General features: G+C 51.3%; 1 protein-coding gene across 8 annotated transcripts in view; it reads right to left on the bottom strand.

Annotated features, from left to right (window-relative positions):
- ATP2B2 (ATPase plasma membrane Ca2+ transporting 2) overlaps positions 1 to 22,566 on the bottom strand; it is a 210,137-nt gene that overhangs the window by 87,178 nt on the left and 100,393 nt on the right. The window lies entirely within an intron of this gene.

Raw genomic sequence — 22,566 nt, 5'->3', positions numbered from 1 at the left:
GCAAGGGAGATACTCAGGGTCTCCTCCTCTGTCCAAGGCAGTGGTCTCCTCTGTCCTTCTTGCTGATAAGAGGGATGGAGAAGCCTCCAACCAGATCTCCACAAAAGGACTTGTTGGGGAAACACACATGTCCAGCCTCAGCCTCACCCTGCGGCAATCCCTCACACTTAGGGAGTTGCCTGAAGTTACTGGGGGAAACTGTTGGTGAGATCCAGTATCTGACATAAACACCAGGAAAGGAGAGGCCTTCGTTTCTGTGACAGTAGCTTCTCCTACTCTTCAAAAAGGCAGCTTTATTGAGGACCAGGAGGCATCTCTTAGAAATAGAGTCTCTCTCAGGATGAAAGAGTTCTGGGGGGGATGGGAGAGACGGGAGCAGGGGAGGAGGATGGTGGTGTGACAGTTTTCACCCATGAAGACCCCAGAAAGCAGAGAGTAACTCCCCTGTAAAAGTTTTAGGAAATGGGTCCTCATCCCTGATCTTGTTTGGGCCTCTCGACTCTGCAGAGCGTGTATTAAGAGGTCCATGTTGCAGATGAGGAAACCGTGGTTCACAGAGGTTCAGGGACCGACCTGAGTTCGCATACCTAAACCTCAAAACAGTGATGATACTCATGTTTTCCCTGTGACGGCATTTTGTTATCCCCATTTTACAGATGGGAAAACTGAGGCATGGGGATGTCAAGAAACCTATCCGCTGGAGGGCAACTCCAAATCTGTCTGAATCTAGAGTCTACGTCTGAACCACTCTATCATGACCCCCAGAACATGAACCTGGGTCTCTTCACAGTATGTAACCAGTGCGAGCTCTTCCAACCAGGCTGATCCTCATGAGGGAGGCTGGAAAGGCATCAGGTATAGCCCCATTTTACAGATGAGGAAACTGAGGCACAGAGAGGGGAGAAAGTGACTCTCCCCAAGGCGAATCCTTGAGAGCTCAGGGATCCGCACTCTGGGCCATCCACAGCCGCACTCTCCCTCCTTTGAAGAGGAATGTTTCAGAGCCTTGAACTCTGACATGCTCCTTGCACTTGGGTCACCTGGCAGGTTCTGAGCACCTGAAAGGCTGTATGGCTGGAGGCTTAAGGAGATCTGTGGAATCAGGTAGACCTGAGTTTGAATTCTGGCTTTGTCACTTTCTAGCTATATGGCCTTAACCAAGTTATTTACATAAACAGTTATGGGCCTTGGTTTCCTCATCTGTGCGAGGGGGATAATTGGTACCTACTTCCTCGGGTGATGCACATGATGCACGCAGCATAGCACTTGGTGCAGGCAAATACCCTGATGAATGGAAATCATTATTGGTACTATTATTATCTGCTAAGGAGCTGTGACATTTGTTTTTGTGTCCAGGGCCACAGCCCCTTGGTCCTCTGTGACTCCAAGCTGCAGCTGTGGTGGGCAGCTCTGGAGCACACTGGCCATACCCCCATGTGCCCCCCCCGAATTTGTCTTCTGCTTCAGGGCTCTTCCTGTAGCTGGGTGTTCACTGGGTGTCCCCAAGCAGGGGGCCCAGAAGTGCCGGCAGTTACCCAGACCACACCCAGTGGGAGCTGGGAGTCAGATGCCCAGGCTTGCACCCTTAGAGGGACAATTCTGAGATGCATCCCACACACTCCCTGCAAAGGTCCAGCGGGGCTGAGCCCCCACTGCCCGCAGCAGTAACCAGCTCACCTCCCATCGGCATTTCTCTCTTCCCTGCTTTCCTCTCCTTCCTCTCTCACTCCTGAGATGATTCCCAAACACACCACCTGCACCCCATCCTCAACTTGTTTGGGGAACCCAAACAAAGACAGGTCGGTGGGGAGTGAGCACGTGAGCAAGCCGGGGGTCTGGCGTCCCACCTTGATTTTCCTCCAATCTCTGGCCGTGTGACCTCATTGGGCCTCTGCTTCCTCTCAACGGAGGGGCTGGGATTAGCCCTCTGAGGGCCCTGCTTGCTCAAAAATTCCAAGATCCTCCTGCACACTTGTCTTGTAACCGTATCATCCATTCATAAAACCATTAAGCTTTTACGAGGGGCCTTCTAAGGCTGCTGGGTCAGCCTGCGTCCCCGCACTCAGCGGAGGTGCTGCCAGCGGAGGTACAGACTGGTACCTCCTGGTACCAGCTGGTACCAGCGGAGGTACAGACACCGATGATGTCACTTTGGTGGAAAACCTCTTATCTCCTCTTGCTCTACCTCCAGCGCGCCTGCGCTCTCTCTGCCTGGCCGTTTGCCTGCCTGGCTGCCCTTCTGGCCCTCCTCCTCCTGGGATGGGTCACTGTGCCTTCCTCAGGAAGCCACCCCTGACTGGCCCCGCTCTGATCTAGTGGCCCCTCTACACTGCTCAGCCCCCACGGAAGTTATTAAGTGGTGTTTTTTTTTGACAGTTCTATATTTTTATTGTAATTTATCCCTTCTCTGAAATCATGCTATTTGTACCCTTAAGGCTGAAGATTTTGTACTCTGTATTTTATTATTTATTTTTTGTTTGTTTTTTTTAACATCTTTATTGGAGTATAATTGCTTTACCATGGTGTGCCAGCCTCTGCTGTACAACACTGTGAATCAGCTATACGTATACATATATCCCCATATCCCCTCCCTCTTGCGTCTCCCTCCCTCCCACCCTCCCTATCCCACCCCTCTAGGTGGTCACAAAGCACCGAGCTGATCTCCCGTGCTATGAGGCTGCTTCCCACTAGCTATCCATTTCACACTTGGCAGTATTTATAAGTCCATGACACTCTCTCACCCTGTCCCAGCCCACCTCTTCCCCTCCCCGTGTCCCCAGGTCCACCCTCTACGTCTGTGTCTTTATTCCTGTTCTGCCCCTAGGTTCTTCAGAACCTTTTTTTTTTTTTTAGATTCCATACATATGTGTTAGCATACGGTATTTGTTTTTCTCTTTCTGACTTACTTCGCTCTGCATGACAGACTCTGTGTCCATCCACCTCACTACAAATAACTCAATCTCGTTTCTTTTTATGGCTGTATTAAGTGGTATTTTAACTGACTCCTGGGATTACTTAATTTTGAGCTCCTGAAAGGCAAGACCTGTGTCATTTCATTTTGTGTCCTTGGTTATGGCTGGCACACAGGAAACACTCACTGTGTGCTTGTGGCGGAAAAACAGAGGAAGGGGAGAGAGAGGGGGAGGGAGCAAGAAAGAGGGAGGAGGGAGGGGGGATCACTGGCTGTGAAAACACCTGGGGCAATAGCTCTAATGCTCAATCGCAACATAGATACGCAACCCTCTGGTTAAATCACTCGTCCTCACCATCATCACAGGCAACACTTAGTGTTTACTCCGTGCCAGGTTCTGTGCTGAGTTCACATGTACAAACTCATTTTAATCCTCCAAGTGGCTCCTTGCAGGAGACACTATTATCATCCCATTTTACACACAGCTAGGAAGTGACGGAGCTAGAACTGAACCCAGGGAAGCTGGCTTGAGTCCTGTTCTGAACTAGTACGTGTGTGGCCTCATTCGTTCGTTCGTTCATTTATTTATTCATTCAGTAAACTGTGACTGTGCACCTCCCTGCACCAGCATCCCACCAAGCACCAGTCACACACTGGTGAGCAGAAATGTCACTTCCCACCCTCCCTGGCTTTTCTACACCTACCTGGGGGCCTAAACGTGTAGTGCTGTTGCCATACATGGCCTCATAATCTTCCGGGGGCAGGTGAGATATGCACTTAATTTGGATCCTCTGGGCTTAGAACTGTGTGGTCACAGCCTCCAACAACTAACCACGGCTCCGGCTGTACCACTTTCCACAGCTATGTGACCTGTGACAAGTCACTCACCTTCTCTGGGCCTCCTGGGCTATAAAAAGGGGAGATCCTGCAGACCCCAGAGGGCTGATGAGAGGGTTATGTGAGGCAATGCCTGGCATAGAGTGCTTAGTATAGTGTGCGCATTGAGAATTATTCCCTAAATGTACAGGTTAAAGGACTGCAACTACAGAAGCCAATAGCCTTTGGACACTCCATGGAGGAGGAAACTGAGGCTTGGGGAGGTGACGTGACTTGTTCGAGTGCATGAAGCCATTAGCAGCATAGCCAGGACTAGAACCCAGGTCTCGAGATGCCAAGACCCCATTCCCCTGTTATTCTATGATGTAGGCTGTGCTCTGTGACACAGGCTCTTTCAGGACCAGCTAAGCATTTGCGCCAGGAATCTATCACTGATGTTGATGCTTCACTGCACACTGCTGGGCGTTCTTTTGTAGTTTAAATGTTTTGTGTGTCTCTCCAGTAACTTGACAAAGGCCACCTCTGTCGCTGCCCATGCAACAGAGAAGGGTCAGCACCGCTTTCATTTCAGGGGCAGGACACTTCCCGTCCCCTCACTCAGGGGCCTGGCATGGCGGTGGGTGCAGCACTGGGCTTGATAAAGATGCTTCATTGACCCAGGCTCACGCTAATACCAAGAGCATGGTGACCGTCGGAAACACACACTCAGGGACTCCAACCGGAGCAGACATGGTCATCACCACATCCATCTCCTGATTAGTGGCAAAACCCAGTGATGTCTCTCTCTAGAAATCTGCCACATTCTCTCTGAAGTGTTTTATTTAGAAGTGTGTTGCTTTGGGAGAGTGCGCTTCCTTTAGCAAGCTGTTTCTGTAGTTTTGCTAACTCTGAGTGCTAGAGAAGTTTTATGTGCCTGCTTTTAGGAACCTGGTTCTTGTGAGGCTTGAGGGCCCACAGGTCCCCGGCCAGCCCCGCGGTGCTGGTCCTGCTGGGAGGTGAGTCCACCCTCCTCTGGGGGTGGAGAGATGGTGACTCTGCTGACCAGCCATGCCCCTGCTCCTGCCAGGTTGGGGGCAGGGATGCTGGCAGGCCGACTGTGACGCTTTCTTGATAACTGGAAGGTGACAGAACATTCTGTCTTTTTTCTAGCTGTTAAGCTGGCTGTGAGGGAGGAAGGGTCGCCGGGGCCAGCCACCGGTGAAGCCATAGATGGCTCTGAGGCCAGCTCTTGCCCTAGTTTGCCAGGCTGTAAGCTCCACGGTGGAGACTGTCCTGTTACTTCGAATAGAGCCCAGCACACAGTAAGTGCTCATGAAACAGGTGTGGCATGAATGGCTGGCAGGCCACCGAGCCCACAGTAGGAGAAAGGCACGCTCCTTAAGTCTTCACCGAACAATAAAACTGAGGTCAGTTGAGAATAGTTAGGCTTCTCAGGAAAGTTATCAAAATGTACCCTCAGAGTATTATTCTTCACAAGAATGGATGCTTTTTCACTAATTGGAATGAATGAATAATAATAGCTGGGTGATTTTGCTTAAAAAAAAAAACTCTTAAAGAGTTTAAGTGTTTATAAAGATAGAACTACCACACGACCCAGGAATCCCACTACTGGGCATATACCCTGAGAAAACCAGAATTCAAAAAGCGTCATGTACCACAATGTTCATTGCAGCTCAATTTACAACAGCCAGCATATGGAAGCAACCTACGTGTCCATCGACAGATGAATGGACTAAGATGTGGCACGTATATACAATGGAATATTACTCAGCCATAAAAAGAAACGAAATTGAGTTATTTGTAGTGAGGTGGATGAACCTAAAGACTGTCATACAGAGTGAAGTAAGTCAGAAAGAGAAAAACAAATACTGTATGCTAACACATATATATGGAAACTAAAAAAATATAGTTCTGAAGAACCTAGGGGCAGGACAGGAATAAAGATGCAGACGCAGAGAATGGACTTGAGGGAGGGGGAAGGGTAAGATAGGATGAAGTGAGAGAGTGGCATGGACATATATACACTACCAAATGTAAAATAGGTAGCTAGTGGGAAGCAGCCACCTAGCACAGGGAGATCAGCTCGGTGCTTTGCGTCCACCTAGAGGGGTGGGATAGGGAGGGTGGGAGGGAGATGCAAGAGGGAGGAGATATGGGGATATATGTATACGCATAGCTGATTCCCTTTGTTATACAGAAAAAACTAACACAACATTAAAGATGAATGGATAAAGAAGATGTGGCACATATGTACAATGGAATATTACTCAGCCATAAAAAGAAACGAAATTGAGCTATTTGTAATGAGGTGGATAGACCTAGAGTCTGTCATACAGAGTGAAGTAAGTCAGAAAGAGAAAGACAAATACCATATGCTAACACATATATATGGAATTTAAGAAAAAAAAATGTCATGAAGAACCTAGGGGTAAGACAGAAATAAAGACACAGACCTACCAGAGAATGGACTTGAGGATATGGGGAGGGGGAAGGGTAAGCTGTGACGAAGTGAGAGAGTGGCATGGACATATATACACTACCAAATGTAAAATAGATAGCTAGAGGGAAGCAGCCGCATAGCACGGGGAGATCAGCTAGGTGCTTTGTGACCACCTGGAGGGGTGGGATAGGGAGGGTGGGACGGAGGGAGATGCAAGAGGGAAGAGATATGGGAACATGTGTGTATGTATAACTGATTCACTTTGTTATAAAGCAGAAATGAACACACCATTGTAAAGCAATTATACTCCAATCTATTTGCCACCACTCCCTTTCCACCAGCTCCAATCTTTACCTCATTTCTGTATAAGGCAAACTATCCAGCACACAGTAGGGCCCCAATACGAGCTGAACTGATTCAACTTCAGTTTTTGAGTAAATCTCTCATGTGTTCTATTTCTCCTCACTGACCCCCAATCTGATCTCTCAGACAGGCCATTCACCCATTTGCTTCGGTACTGGGCATGGGGCTGGACTGCCTGCCTCTGCCACTTACAGGATGGGTATGTTAATCTCCAGGTGCTTCAGTTTTCCCATCTTTAAAATGGGGATTTTGATAGTAACTGCCTCATAGGCTTGCTGTGAAGATACAACGAATTCATGTTTGTTAATGTGCTTAGAACAGTATTTGGCACAAGGTAAAAGTGTGGGCCACTATTATGGTCATAAAGGGCTTTCCCTACATAGGTCCTTCTCTTTATTTTTCCTGTGGGCCTGAACTCATTTCGTGTTTGTTTGGAGTTGTCACCCTCTCCTGTTAGCACTTACTTTGCATTTTGTCCCCCTCATCATGAGTCCCTGGGGTTCTCCTGCCTGGCTGGGAGGGTCTGGATCTTGAGGGGTTATGGAGAGGGGAGGGTGGGTGGACCTGCCATTGCTGTATGGGAAGAACCATCGCCCCCACCAGTCACAGGGTCACACCTGGTTGCCTAGCAACCAGCAACACACATCTCTGCCTCGGCTTGTAATTATACAGGGAAACAAAATGTTTCCGATGAACCCTCAAATCACACTCCATTGAGTTCTGTTCAGCCCGTGGCCCAGCAACAAAACCAAAAGGAACAGAACAAAGCAGCAAGACCTTTGGGGACAGGGCACTGTGCTAGGAGACCAGAGCTGGGTTTCTGGCCATGCTGACCCCTGGCTGGCTGGGCGATGCAGAGACCCTCACCCATGTCTGGGTTTAAAAAGTGGCCCTGGGCTTCCCTGGTGGCGCAGTGGTTGAGAGTCTGCCTGCCGATGCAGGGGACACGGGTTCGTGCCCCGGTCCGGGAGGATCCCACATGCCGCAGAGCGGCTGGGCCCGTGAGCCATGGCCGCTGAGCCTGCGCATCTGGAGCCTGTGCTCCGCAACGGGAGAGGCCACAACAGTGAGAGGCCCGCGTACCGCAAAAAAAAAAAAAAAAAAAAAAGTGGCCCTGTCACCACCTCCTCACTGGCTAAGCCATATCCACTCAGTGCCTTGGTCTCTCCTCACCTTCTGGAGTGTGGATTTGTTACCTGCTTTGTAGGGCCTGGCAAGAATGAACGAGATAACATTATCATGTCCCTCTCCTGTTCTCAGCTCTCCGGCAGCTGCCCCACTTGAGAGGAAACCCCACAGCCTTCCTGCAGCTCCTGTGGTTGTCCAGCCCTTGCAGGCTTGCCCTCAGGCCCCCACTCCAAGCCTTTGTCCACACTTCCCCTCATTCCACAGGGCAGCCTTCCTTTCGTTCTCCAGGTCCTCTCTGCCTCCCGATCCCAGGATCTCAGACTATCTCTCTGTTATTACTCCCCAGGCCCTTGCTTATTTCCTCCAGAGCCCTTATTACAAGGGATGATCTCAATTATTTTTCCATTTACTTGGCTTTTTTCCTTGCCACCCACACTCAAACACAAGCCCCACAAGGCCAGTGATATTTTTGGGTTCATTCGCTGCTGTATCTATCCCCAGGGCCTAGAACTATGTCTAACACATAGTAAGTGTTCAAGAAACATCTACTGAATGAATGAATGAATGAATGAACAAATGAAAGAGCTTTCTGATGCCTGGAGCTTAATAGGTGCTTGGGAACTTCTAGCCTTTTGTTCCACTCTAGGTTTTTCTGCTGACACCTTCAAACTCTGTACTACTTGGTCCAGCATCGACTGGAGGCAATTCTTTCTTAGATATTTACAGCCGAAGGTAAAAATATACATTAATAGAGAAACACGCTAGCATGAAATCATCATTTCTGGCACTTTTCAGGGGCAAAATTTCAGGACAGAGCTGGCAGGATGTGTCCCAAGAGGCTCTGAAATTAAAATACCTGCAGATAGGAAAAAAACATCTAAGATCTGAGGGCGTCTAGAACACACTAAAGAGTGGAGGCTTGGGCCAGGTGGGCCTGGGTTCAGATGTCACCTCTGCAACCTGTTGGCAAATGACCTTGGCACACGGTACCTCAGTTTCCTCCTCTCTAAAATGGTAACAATATTGAAAAGAGATGCCATACATAAAAGGCACGTTCCCCAATCCCCACCATCCTCCAGTGCTCAGAATGAAACCTCGGGGCTGGGACTCACTGCAGCCCCAAGGCTGGTCTCCATCAGCCTCCCACATCGTGGCTGCATTTTCTTTGTTACTGTGCCAAGGCCAGAAACACGGCTGGCTCCCTGAGATGGTAATTGTTAGGACAATTTAGGAAACCTTTGGGGGAGACAGAAAAGCTGGCAGTTCCAGATCAAACAGCCAGCTGTCCCGGAAGCCCATTGTCAGAACATCACAGGGACAGTTTTGCAGCCTGGCCTCACATTAACTGCAGCAGTCAGAAAACGGATTATTCCAAACCCCAGCGTTCACTCACTCAACAGTTTCCCCTTGTCTGGATAATTAGATCTCCCAGGACTTCAAGAGGATGCTGGCAGCTTCATGCCAGCTCATGCGTCCTTGAGGCTGGCAAGGGGGCAGCAGGACATGCATCTCTGTTAGATCACAGCCTCTCCCGGCTGGCACCCTCCCCCCGGGACCTGACCTCTAGGTGGGGATGAAAAGGACATACCTTGTCAGGTAAGGAAACAGTGGGAATGCAGGGAAGCTGGCCTGGTGCATGTACCGGGAGGTGGTGGAGACATTGCTGGCAGCCTTGGCCAGGGTTAGATTTTCTGATATCTCTGTGATGCTCAAGCTGAGCTGGGCTGAGGGTTCTGGTTGGCGGCAGGTGGACTAGGGAGCCCTTAGCATGCTTACACATGTCATCATCACTCCTATTTTCATTTATGCAGAAACCCTGCTAGGTGCTGAGGTTTCAGAGGCAAATGAGACTGCCCTTGTCCTCAGGGAGCTTAAGATCCAAAAGTCTAGGATGGTGCCTGCCCACTCACCGGATATCCTATAGCTGCCTCTATCAAGTGGAAGGAAAACACTTTGGCCCTTTAGGAGTTGAGCCAAAATGTGGTAATTTACAAAGCTACCCTCTGCACTCTACAGTTTGCCTCTGCAGGGACATATATATATATATATATATATATATATATATATATATATATTCCCCCCCCCCCCGCAGTGGGGCTTGCCCAGGATTTCCCCACATGCCTCCTTCTCTGGGATGGGAACAGTTTGGTGACCACTTTTTCTCAATGAATACTCAGTGGTTTCTTGGGACTTGGCTCTCTCCCAGCTCACAGCTCCAGCTTCTAATAGACTAGGGAGCTCTTTTTCTGACACTGTGATTCCTCCAAACACATCCCAGCAAGGAAAGAGGTGGGGCAAGGGGCACAGGACTGGGAAAGTGAGGAGACCCAAGGACAAGTCCCAGCTGTCACCCACTCACTGTTTGACCCCACACAAGTCCTCTCTGAGTCTCAGTTTCTTTATTGTAAGATGGGAGGCTGAAAATGCTTGTCTCCCAGGGAAGCCACCATGGAAATGAGCACACACTACACACGAGGACACCCTCTCAACCCAGAGGGCTGCATGTTAAACGTCTGCCAGCACAGCGCTGCCTGGAATCTTGAGCAATACAAGGACCCAAGACAGCTGGAGCAGATTCCACCCCCCCACCCCCACCCACATTCCCCAAGGACGCATTTGTTCTGTCGGTCCTGCCACCCATCCCTGAACGTCCCAATCTCCCTCGGTTTTCTAGCCTCTGCTCTGACACAGGGGGACCTGTTCTGCCCTCAGATCTGCAGTATGCTGCCCAGATGGCTTCTGTTGCTTACAACCAGCATGCCTTAGCCGACCCACCTTAGAACAACCACAGCAGTGCAGAAGGAGAAGCTGAGAGAAAAACCATCACCCCTAATCTCCCCCGTAACCACAACACCGGCACTTTCTGGATGTTTCTTTTCAGCCTTTTTTCCTCGCATCTGTTTCTATGGAGTTGTTGCCATGTACCATGCTACACCCTGCTTTTTTCACATTGCATTATATCACGAGCCTCATCCACGTTGCTTCTTGTTCTCTGTAACAACAATTTCCCACATTGTCCCATCAGGCACATGGAGAAGCTGAAGGCGGCTTAATTGCTTTCCTAACGTTAGGCATTCAGGAATTACTTAAAAAAAATATCACACAGGGATGTGGTTAAGAAAAGCTGGGACTGAGGGTCAGGAGACCTGAGTTCTCATTTGGTTTTGGTTTTATAATATGTGAATAGTGATGATGGTAGTGATAACAGTAATGGCGGTTTCCGTTCCCTGCAGGCTTCCTGCACTGAGCTGTGTGTTCTTACTCACAGCAGCTCATTTGTTCCTTACAACGGACCACGAGCAAGTACTGTTTCACAGATGAGTAGACAGGTTCTGAGAGGTGAAGTCATCTGCTTCGCACAACACAGCTGGTAAGTAAGTGGCACAGCTGGGATCAGACCCAGGACGCCTGCTGCTAACGCTTAGGCTGTATCGCTGCTTCCTAATGCCCACTGTGTGATGGGCTCTCAGAGACATACATGTTCACATGCAAGGGAGCTCGTCTGCCCTCACCACAGTCCTCATCTGTCCCCCTGTACATCCCACTTTACAGGAGAGAAACCGTGGCTCCAAGTATAGAAGTGATTGTCTCAAGTGAGAATGTTCTGGGTGGATTACGCCCCCTGCCCCAGTCCATATGCTGAAGTCCTAAGCCCCAGAACCTCAGAATGTGACCAGATAGCGTCACTGCAGAGGTGAGTAGTTGCTAAGTTAAGATGAGGTCTTGAGGGTGAGCCCTACTCCAGTATGACTGGTGTCCTTACGTAGAGGAAATTTGCAGTCAGAGACAGACACACACAGAGGGAAGACGATGTGAAGACACAGGGAGAGGACGATCACCTACAAGGCAAGAAGAGAAGCCTGGGACAGACCCTTCCCTCAAAGCCTTCAGAAGGAACCAACCCTGCTGACACCTCGATCTCAGACTTCCAGCCTTCAGACAATATGTTTCTGTTGTTTAAGCCACTCAGTTTGTGGTCCTTCGTTATGGCGGCCCCTGGAAATGTATACAGCAGCGGGGCAGGGATGAATGAGAGCTGAGGTTCTGCGGGGAGGTGAGGCGGCTGCAATGGGGGCAGGGAAGAGGGACGTCTGCCCCCTTCACCGTGTGCAGGGGCGACTCGGGGGGCCCCGGGCCTGGGTCAGGACCTCACCCACGGTACACCTGGGCAGGTCCCTTCCCTTCTGGCCCTCAGTGCACCCTGGGATTGCTGGCTGAGATGGTCCCTGAGAGCCACTCCAGACCTGTGGTCCCACGGGTTTGCGAGTACCTCAGGCTATCGTCCCGTCTGTCTTGACCTGACTGAGCTGGTGTGTGTCGGGGCAGCCCCAGGGAACCTTCTATTCTGCTACAGTAAGTCCCCTACATACGAACAAGTTCTATTCCGAGAGTGCATTCGTAAGTCCAGTTTGTTTGTAAGTCCAACAAAGTTAGCCTAGGTACCCAACTAACACAGTTGGCTATAGAGTACTGTACTGTAATAGGTTTATAACACTTTTCACACAAATAATACATAAAAAACAAACACAAAAAATAAAGAAAAAGTTTTAATCTTACAGTACAGTACCTTGAAAATTACAGTACAACAGCTGGCACGTTCACATCTTCGAAAGTTTGCAACTTGAAGGTTCGTATGTAGGGGACTTACTGTATTTTGTCCAGCAGAGGTTTCCCAAGATCTCATGCAGCAGCCTGTCCCTGGGGCTATTACTCCTTCATTTATCGTCCTTGGACCCCTCCTGGCAACCCTTACTAACTGATTGCCTATCCAGTGTCAGACACCCTGACCACACCCTACCTGCAGGTGACACTCTCCTTCTACCTCTCTGACTTCTCCTGCTTTGCTGGTTGCCTGCTCCCTTAGCAGCTGGTATTCCCTAAGGACCTGTGCTTGACGAGCACCCCAGGTGAATTCATTCCTGCACGTGTATTGACTGTACTGTCTGCCGGGCACTGTTCCAGGCACTAGTATACAGCAGTGAACAGCACAGGCCCAGATCTCTGCCCTCCCCCCATGCAGGTTTGGGACCTGTTAGCAGAGACAGGACTTCTCTGTAGGTGTCTTTGTCATCTAGATGTTCTGCCTCCGGGCCTGCCTTCCTATCCCCCGGGCCCTGAGGATGCACAGTGCCCAGCAGAGACCTTTCGTTTCACCCCAGCCTTGCTCCTCTCCTTGCTGGCCCGTCTCCACCACAAGCGGCCAGCTGCTGTCTTGAAAACCGAGTCTGCATGGCACTCTCGCCCTTGACCGTCTATCACAGGCTATGTCCTGCTGTATGGTGCGCCCTCCTCTTCATCACCATCCCCGGCTGGGCCCGGCCCTCTCTTTTGGATGTCTGTCCTTCCCTCCTCACTGGCTTTATTTCCTGGCGTATCTCCCCATCCAACCCATACTCATGGTTGCCAGACCCATTGTCCTAGCCGCACTGTTCCTCTGCTCGAGAACCTTCAAGGCCTCCCTCCTGCCTCTTAATTTAAGCCCAAACTTTGTGCCTTAACATGTGGAGTCCTAGTATGGACTCTGGAATTGCCTGCCTGGGTTTGGATTCCTCCACTCATTAGCTGTGTGACCACGGGCAAGTGATTTAATTTCTCTGTGCCTCAGGTTCTTTATTTGTAAAAATGGGGATACTACTAGTGCCTACTCCATAGGGTTGTCAGCAGGAGGATTAAATGAGGTGATGATGTGTGTAAAACTCTTAGAACAGTGTCTGGAGCGTCTACAATGCTCAGTTACTCTTAATTATTATCACTACTGCTGTGGTTCTGTCCTTCAAGCTGTAACCAAAGAGAATGATCGGCTCTTCCTTTTACATTACCTTCTTTGCCTCTGTGCCTTTGTCTACACTTTTCCCTCTACGTGGAGTGTCCTTCTCCACTGCAAACCCTGCCTATCGCTCAGCACCTTGCTTAAATACGGCCTCCTCCATGCAGCCCTCCCAGATCCTCCCATGGGAAGGGCTCACTTCTGCTTCTCAACTCTCTGGCATCTTCTCCAAAGTTATTCTATAGAAAGAGCCTCTGAGTCTTCTCTGATCAGAAACGGTCCCTGGGATCATTTGCTGGGGCCATAGAAATTTCTAGGGGGCCTCCCTTTGGGGTGGAGGCTGACACTGGCAGGTGGGTATGAGGGAACCATCTGCAGAGGCCCTAATTTCCACTGACTATAAATAACTGTGCGTCTGAAACCACAGCAGGGCCGGGATTGTGCCAGGAGGAGTAAGATAATCGCTGTGGGGAGACGGGGGGGCCTGTATAAGTAACTCACCTGCCCTGTCAGGGCCTCTCGTGTGACAGGCAGGCCTGGAGGGACAGGCGGCCTCAGCTCTCTTGCGCTTTGTGGGACCTGGGCTGGGTGGACAACTGAGGTTGCCCTAACACCAGAGACGGTGTAGCCTGTGGTTACCAAGCAGCATCTCTCCCCGCTCAGCCCACTTGACAGATGAGGAAACTGAGACTCAGGGAGGTGAAGTAACCAGAGACTGGTGTCCAGGGCAGACCTATTGCATGGGAACCCCCCACGGGTCTTTGGAAGCCAGTGTGGGCAGGACTCCAAAGCCGCCTGGTAGGGAAGCTGGGCAGGGGCTTGGGGCAAGGGGCCGAGGGCACTGCCCTGGCCAGGGCTGGGGTGGGGCCTCAGCTACACCCCAAGGATATGAAGTTATAGTCTTTCAAGGGAAGAGGGATCTGGGGGCTGGCTCTGAGTTAATCACCCTTTGGCCAGTCTGATGTTTGTACTGCTCTTGGTGGGGCGGTGGTTCCTGAGGACTTGGAAGAGCCCCAGAGACTCCTAGACCTGCCCTCTTCATTGGCGGTGGGGCTTGGAGATGTCTCAGTCAATAGGGACCAGAGTCAGGTTGGTCCCCACTCGAGGCTTTCCAGCCCCGTGTGTCCTCTAACACAGGTGGGTGTGCCACGCACGAGGCCAGAACGTGGTTAGGGTGGAGTGGCTGCAAGATGAACCTCCCGAGGCCCCACTGTGGGCCAGGCTCTCTGAGTGTGTTTTCTCATTTAATCCAGAGACCAGTATGGACCCTGGGGGCTGGATACTACCCACTCCATTTTACAGATGTAAAAACCGAGGCACTGAGAATTTACAGAACCTGAGCTCCAACCCAGGCTTTTAGACACTACAGTTCAGTATCTTTCTCTAGTACCAGAGGTTTTCAATTTTTTTTCTTTTCTTTTTAAAAAATTCTTTGTTTTAAAAACAATCTCACCAGATGCTTTACCATGCAAAACAAATTTAAAAAAAAAGGAGCTGCTCTGTTACATGGTGGGGCAGAAAGACCAGAGCCCCCCACTCAGCATCTCGCTGTCCCCTGGGGCACCTCTATGGACTCCCAGGGAACCTCGTATCAGAACAACCTCACCCAAACCTCAGTCTCTCTGCCTTCAGCGAGTTCTTTGGCTCTTCAGCCCCTGAAGAGGAGCTGTACTCACGCCTCGCCCTCATGGAGCTCACGGCCCATTTCACACTCACGTGGACAGCACAGCATAGACAGACATAAACACAATCACAAGGCTGACAGTCTGCACACACTGCATGAACACACCAGCTAAAACCCAGCCTGCAAAAATCAATCCATAGTCCGTGGGCTGGAGTCCTCTGTCCTTTGAGATACATCCTAGGCTCCAGGCACAAGGAATCCCTCACTTCTCCCCGTGCATGTCCCGGCTCTAACCCCAGGGCCTTTGCTCAGGTGCTCCTCTCAGTAAGAGCTGTCTTCCCCATCTCTGTGTGCTCAACTGCTCCCTGCCCTTTGAGGGCTGGCTCAGAGGAAGCCTCTCCGACCCTGTCTCCAGTCAGGCAGAGACTGCTCCCTCCTTCGCCTGGAAGCTCACTCCCCCTTGCTGCAGAGTTATTCTTCTCAACAGGAGGCAGTAGATTAAGGGCACCTTCGGCAGCCAGCCTGTCTGGGTACCAGTCCTGGCTGGGCCCCTTGTTAGCGGTGGTGCCCTGGGCCCTGATTTCCTCATCGGAAAGCTGGGATACAAACAGTTTCTGTTTCACAGGGGTTTGTGTGGATTACATGAGGTGATGCCGTGAAGCCTCAGCAGAAGAGCTGGCCTTCCGTTAGCACTCAATACGTGTTAATGAGTCTCTGGTGTCACAGCTGAACCGTGTATCACGGCTATACCTGGAATCATAGCTGGAACTGGGGTCACAGCTGGCAGCCCTATCACAGCTAGACTGGAAAGAGTCTTCAGGGCAGGGGGATTTACAACCCAGCTCTGCACCCCCCCACCCCTTTCCAGGGAATCTTTAGGGAGCTCTGGAGCAGAAGGGGGTCAGGAAGGGGCTCCACCGTCCTGGACCCTGGACCAAGAGGGAAGGTCCTGGAAGGCTGCCCCATCCCGGCCTCCCACCTGTCCCTGTTCAGCCACACCACACAGATACTGCCTGAGGAGCATACGGAATCCAGAGGAACAATGTGGCCCAAGCCCGTGCATAGCAGGTGCACAACACACATTTGTTCAATGCGTGAATGTGTGTCAGCTTACATCTCCACTCAGCATGACAGAAACACGGGAAAAACTGGGACAACCTTGAACACCTGTATCCATTGGTTCTGGAAGGTGGGTATTCTTATCATACCATTTACACATGGGGAAACTGAGGCTCAGAGGGATGGAGTGACTTGCTCAAGGGCCCCGAGGGTAGAGCTGGAACTCAAGTCAGTGCTCACAGTCAGTTACAGCCACTAGGTGGCTTTGGGACGCAGGGTTTTTGGATGGTGGGTCCGCCTAGTGAGAGGCCTACCTGAAATGCTCCCCACCACCCCATATCCTCCACGCCCCCTTTGGGTGCCTGATGACGAAGCACTGACCAAGCCAAGCAGCATCGGTCAAGGAAGGTGCAGTCCCTCTAGTCCTGCTGGAACCCCCCAGGAGCCCCCTGTCAGTGGCAGGTCAGGCCCTTTCTCTAACTGTTCTGCATTCTCCCCAGGCCTGCAGAACCTTTTGCCCAGCACAGACTCCGCTGCCCCAGCCTGGGAAGATGGAGAGCACGTATCAATCAACACGTGGGTTTATTTTATTGATGATTCAGAAAGATGTGCGGGTGGCATTCTGGAAAGCGTCTACACGTGATTCATCGGACTTTCGCAGAAAGCTGTGCCTCTAAGGGATTTATTTTTCCCGGTGGCGCTGGGGGTTGGGGAGGGAATATAAGCATTGCAAATCAAATACGGCGCTCATTTTTTGAAACCCATAGACTCACACGTGTTGCTTAAGCCCATTATCTGCCCTGATAAGCTGCCTCTTTCTTCTCCACTAATTTAAACCCAACCTGTCCCTTCAAGTCACCCAGAGTCCCCAGCTGACACTGAGACAGCACCTGCCATGTGCCATGCACTCAGCACTTGACACGTGTTACTCTGATCCTCACAGCGACCCTGTGAAAGAGGCACTGTTATGATCTCATGACACAGATGAGGAAACTGAGGCACAGAGAGGTTAGATAACTGGCCCAGTGTTCCACAGCTGGATAAGAATGGAGCCAGGACTTGACCATGACACAGAGTTGGCCCCTTCACTGCTGGGACACTAGTCGTAGACCCCCGTCCACGCGGACGGACCCAGCTTCTGCCTGCTTCCCTGGTGTAATTATTAACCGTGTCATTACCATCACTCCAGATCTGGTGCTCCTGAATCCTGCCTCCTCAATTCTCTCCTTTCTCCCCATCCTCAAGGGCATGCAGCATGCCTGCTCTTCCTCCATACCTCCCCTGCACATAGTAGGACCACACCCCTCTGGGGTGAGCATACGACCTGGTCTGGCCTATCAGCCTATTCCATCCTCTGGCCACAGGGATTAGTTCAAGAGTGGTTCCAGGTGACCCAGTAGGGGGGAAACCCTGAGAAAGAGGTGCCTTTGGCTGCTGGGGGCCTCATGGGGTGAAGGCCTGCCCGAGAATGAAGCCAATACAGAGGATGGTGGAGGTGGAAGAGAGCAGGAGAGGGATGGACAAAGCAGCCCTGGATTCAGCCATGCCTGAGGCCAGAACAATCCCTGGACTTCTCAGGTGCACAAGCCAGAAAAATCCCCTTTTTGCATAAGCCAGTTTGAGATGGGTTTCTATCAAATAGAATCTTAATAGATAGAGATGGTGATGGAAAACCTTCAAAGCACTTTCAACTCACTATCTCCAAATGGCAGAGAGTAGTAGCACAATTCCCATTTTACAGATGAGAAAGCTGAAGTTATCAGTCTAAATATCTTGCCTGAGGTCATGAACCTACTTAGTGACAGAGGCAAGGCTGGGAAACCTCCCCAGGCTTCACGCCTGGCCCTCCTCCACCCCTGCATGTATTTGAGAAGGTGGTTGGTTACCTCAGCCTCTTAAATACTTGGAGGGGCTTTGCTCCTCCAGGCCTCGCCCCTGACAGCGTCCTGGGCTGCTTCACATGAAGACGGCGGTGGGGAGGGGCTGGTGGGGGTAGGCATCCTCCCTCATCTCTGGCCAGGTATGAATTCCCTGCATGGACCCTGTGTCTGAGTGGCCCCCAGCTCCACCCTGCCTGGGACACTGCTACAGCTGTGCCTGCCTCACTTTCCCTGTTGACCTCTCAGGGCTCCAGAGATACCTGGGGAGACGGAGCACACGGAGAAACAGAGCGTCACAGTGACAAACAGGAGACCCCCTTTGCTGCCTTCGTGCCCCTCCCCCCCGCCCCGTGCCTGCGCAATGGTGGCTCTGTGCAATGTGGGCCCTGCCAGGTCTGAGGGGTGTCTCGTTCATCATCGTGTTCATGCCACGTGGGGTACCATCTCCCACGATCTGCTCTCCTGTCCTCCCTCAGCCCCTCTCTCTCCCCGACTTGCGCAGGCCATAGGATTCATACAAAATTAACTGGAGGTTCCATTTCACAACACTCCGATGTATCCGGTTCCCACCCTACCCTGCGGCTGCCCTGTCTTCTTTGTCCCCTTTCTCCCCCACCATGAAATATGCAATGCAGGGAGCGCCCAGCAGGGCCTCTTGAGCTGCCCCTGCTGACAGCTGGTGGTGCAGGGTCAGGAGTGAAGGATGAGAGCCATGCATGCCGAGTGAGTGGCTCAGGGCACTGCCACTCCGGGCTCCCGGGAACCGAAGCTAAGTGTTCTCTGGGTGACGCAGGGTATCCTGTGTCCTGTCCCCATGCTGCAGCCTTCCATACTACACAGAGAGGGACGCTGAGCACCCCACCTCTTCTTTCTCCCTCCCTTCCTTCATTCTGCTGATGCTTTTTGAGCCCCAGGCACTGCAGCAGGTGCTGGGACACAGTGGAGAATGACAATCAGCTCCCGCCTCAGGGCTCACAGGCCACCCCAACACCCACTACCCATCTTCCAGACAATGTGAAGCCACCTCCTCTGGGAAGCCTCCTCTGATAGTACACTGACCCTTTGTTGGGCATCATCTTATTTAATTGCCTAATTTTTGTACAGGAATGGGGCCAGAGCATGATTTTTTTTTAAAAAGAGATACTTGGGTATAATAATAACAATGATAACGAACATCATTTTGTAAGTGTCTAGGGACTGCCACACAGTGCTAAGCCCTTCATGTGCATGACCTGATTTATTTCTCACATCATCCTGTGAGGTAGGTAGTGTTATTATGCCCATTTTACAGATAAGACAACTGAGGCTCAGAGAGGATTCACTGAACTCTCCTAGTGTCCCTTGAAGAGTAATTCAAACCTGGGTCTCAGGGGCTCTACTGTCCTAGGCTGGAGAGGTGTGAAAAAAAGGGAGCAGTGGAGGGCATGAAGGGAGGGGCATTACCAGGATGGAAGAGAACCAGCAGTGGGAGAGGAAAGCAATGGCACTCAATGGCCCAGTGAAATATCCAACACTGCCAGACCATGGGCGCTGAGTTCATGGCCTGTGCAGGTAGCAGGTGGTGCCCTGGGTGGGTGTTGATTTCTATGGCTTCAGATCCCCTCTATCACTTGCAGAGATCTTTTTGCCTAAAATTAGCTGGATGTGAACAGGAAGGCTAATTTACGCGTGGCCTGGAGCAGCTTCCAGGAGTGTGACTCAGAGGCTGCTCTCTGCTGACGTCAGCAGACTAGGGCAGTGGGTATCGGGAATGGCCAACCTGGGATCCTGGGACAGGTTGGAGCTGGGACAGCTCCAGACCATAGGGCTTTGAAATTGGGGGCTGGGGCTGGAGGCCAAGCATTTCTCTGAGTCAGAAAAGGGCTAAACAGGGCAGGACAAATGCTGAGCATGAGAGGGAAAATGAAAAGTACCCTGGTGGCTCCACCCTCCTCAGACCCTTGGCAGACAGAGGGCGCCTTCGCAGGACTGTTCCTAGGTACATGCGCGTGGCTGGGGGCTGAGGGCACACCTGGCTGTGGTGTCTGACACAGTTGTGTTCGAAGTCTGAGCTGATGTGAGCCATGGTGGTGACCTTGAGCCCTCATGCTTCCCATCTGTGAAATGGGTAACACCACCTGCTTCCAGGAATGTGGGTGATAAGGATGCAGAACAGCCTAGTAAAACGTGTAGCACCAGCTCGGACACTGGCCAGTGTCCCAGAAGAGTCAGATTCCACCGTTTCCGGAGAACGTGACTGCTTCTTCCAGAGTAGTGATAATCATACTGGAAACGACAAAAGCTGATGTTGATTGAGGACTTCTATGCCGGGAACTTGGCCTGATCTCACTCAATGTTCAAAACCCATGTTACTGATGGGGAAATTGAGGCGTGTAGTCTCTGGGGCTGAATCCTAACACACAGTGCTGTCCATGTGCCTGGTAGGCGGGGTACTAAGCTACTTCACTTTAGCCTCACCACAACCCTATGAGGTAGTCATTATTATTATCCCATTTTTCGGGTGAGGAAACTAAGGCACAGAGAGGCTGAGTAACTTGCCCAGAATCACACAGCTGTTAAATGACACAGCTGGGATTTGAACCCAAGTTGTCCAAGTCCAAGTCCAAGAGTAGCATTACGCTCCTCTGTCCTTCCCCAAACCTCTTTCAGCTCCATCTGCACCCTGGGAAATCCTTCAGGGGATCAATGCAGCAGGGGCTCTGGTTAATGCTACTATGGGCTTTCCTCCTTCTCAGGGATGTTTCCCATGTGAGATCTCACTTGATGCTCATGAAATATTAGAAAACCAAGGCCCAGCGAGGTCAGACAAAAGCCTCAAAGGCACACAGCTGACAGGCAGCAGAGCAACAGTCAGAGCTGTCATTATCGTTTCCATTTTACAGATGAGAAAACAAAGTCTCCTTTATTTTTCTTTTCATGTAACTTCTTGCAGCACATCAGCAGTCTGGGGAATTCTATCTAAGAAATGTCGCTCTGTGCCACATCACATGCTTTCCCTTCTCTTCCCTCCATAGCCAAGTTCAAACACCTCCTCCTCCAGGTAGCCTTCCCTAACCCCCACTGCCCACCCATCTCGTTTCTCCTCGATCCCTGGGGTCCTTGCTGCACTTGGTCTGGATTATCTGCTGTTCTGGCTGCTCAGCCATCTGAGAGCTTCTCTCTGTGGGCTGGGGACTCAGTGGCCACATCTCAGGGTTTTATGGGCCAGTTATCCACCCTCCTCTGTGCCAGGCACCAGGCTGGGTGCTGGATGTTCAGAGAGGAGCAGGACAGGATTCCTGCCCTCAGGTGCACACCTGCTGTCCTCAGCGCTGGAGCGTGGCCGTGAGCCACTCGATTTCCCAGGTCCCCAAGCCTGTCAAGTGGGAGGGGAGGGCGGATTTCTTAACCTGGGGTCCCGGGCCTGGCTTTGAGGGGCTCTGCGAACATGCTGGTAGCGTGGACCACACTGTTGCACACAGTTGACTATTCTTCTGCGGGGAGGGGCCATAGCTTCCATCAGGTTCTCCACAGAGTCTGGGGTCCAGAGACACTTAAGAATTCCTGACTCAAGAGAATCTCCTGGTCCCATTCAAAAGGCAAAGACCATTGGGACAACCCTGCCTCTTAGCAGGTCAGGTGTGCCCAACTGATGGTGGAGGTGAACATGGGCCATTCTGCCCCAGACTGATGTTCACATGAGGCCGGGGCCCAGGAGCCCCCCAGGCTGAGCCCACTCCCATCTCAGGGCCACACGTGGCTGTTCTCAAGCCCTGAGCTAGAATCACGCAGGGAAGAAATGACGCTTCCCCTATTTCCACCCTCCCCGCCGAAACAAAACCAAACAATATCAAAAAAGAAAAAGGTGTTTCTAAACTTCTGCCCAGACTCAGCAAGGTGGGCAAAACATCAGAGACAGCAGCGAATCTGGGAAGAAGGACCAGTCTTAGCTTTTCCTCCTGACCCAAGAGAGGAGGGCCCCAGACGAAGAGGGACACTGACCCCTGGCGCCGCAGGGCACAGTGGGTGCCGGCACAGCAATGGACTGTCTGGCCCTGGCTGAGCAGCTAGGTCCCCAGGCAGCCTCAGATTTCTTGTCTGTCAGTGGGGATGAGACTTCAAATGCTGCCTGCCTCCCAGGTTGTGGTCTATACCTGGTGGAGGATTGTCATCCACTCTCTTTAGAATAATAATGGCTGCCACCTATTGAGCACCTACTGTATGCTCAGGCTTCCACTAGGCACTGTGAGGGAGGTATTGGCCCCATTTTCCAGAGGAAGAAAGTGAGGCTCAGTGCAGCTTCTTTGCACAAAGTTGCAGGACTGGGAGTGCCGGGGCAGAGTACCTCACACCTGTGCTTTTGGGGTTTATTTAGGAAACTTTTCTTCTTCCTGGTGAGGGGAAGGTAACTGTAGGGATGGAACCCAAACTCTGAGCTCAGGTGCCCAAGCTGGGCTGGTGCCTTTCCTCTCTGCCTTGTGGCAGATGACATGGCTTTGGTCCCCTCCAGAAAGCTGAAACCTTCCCTGTCTGGAGATCGCAGGCCTGCTCATTTTGGCAGTTGTTAAGAAAGCCCCA

Source organism: Mesoplodon bidens (genome assembly GCF_964165515.1).
Source record: "Mesoplodon bidens genome assembly, chromosome: 10".
NCBI classification, from domain to species: Eukaryota; Metazoa; Chordata; class Mammalia; order Artiodactyla; family Ziphiidae; genus Mesoplodon; species Mesoplodon bidens.
The sequence above is the reverse complement of the archived record's forward strand: the minus strand, read 5'-3'. Positions and strand labels throughout refer to the sequence as shown.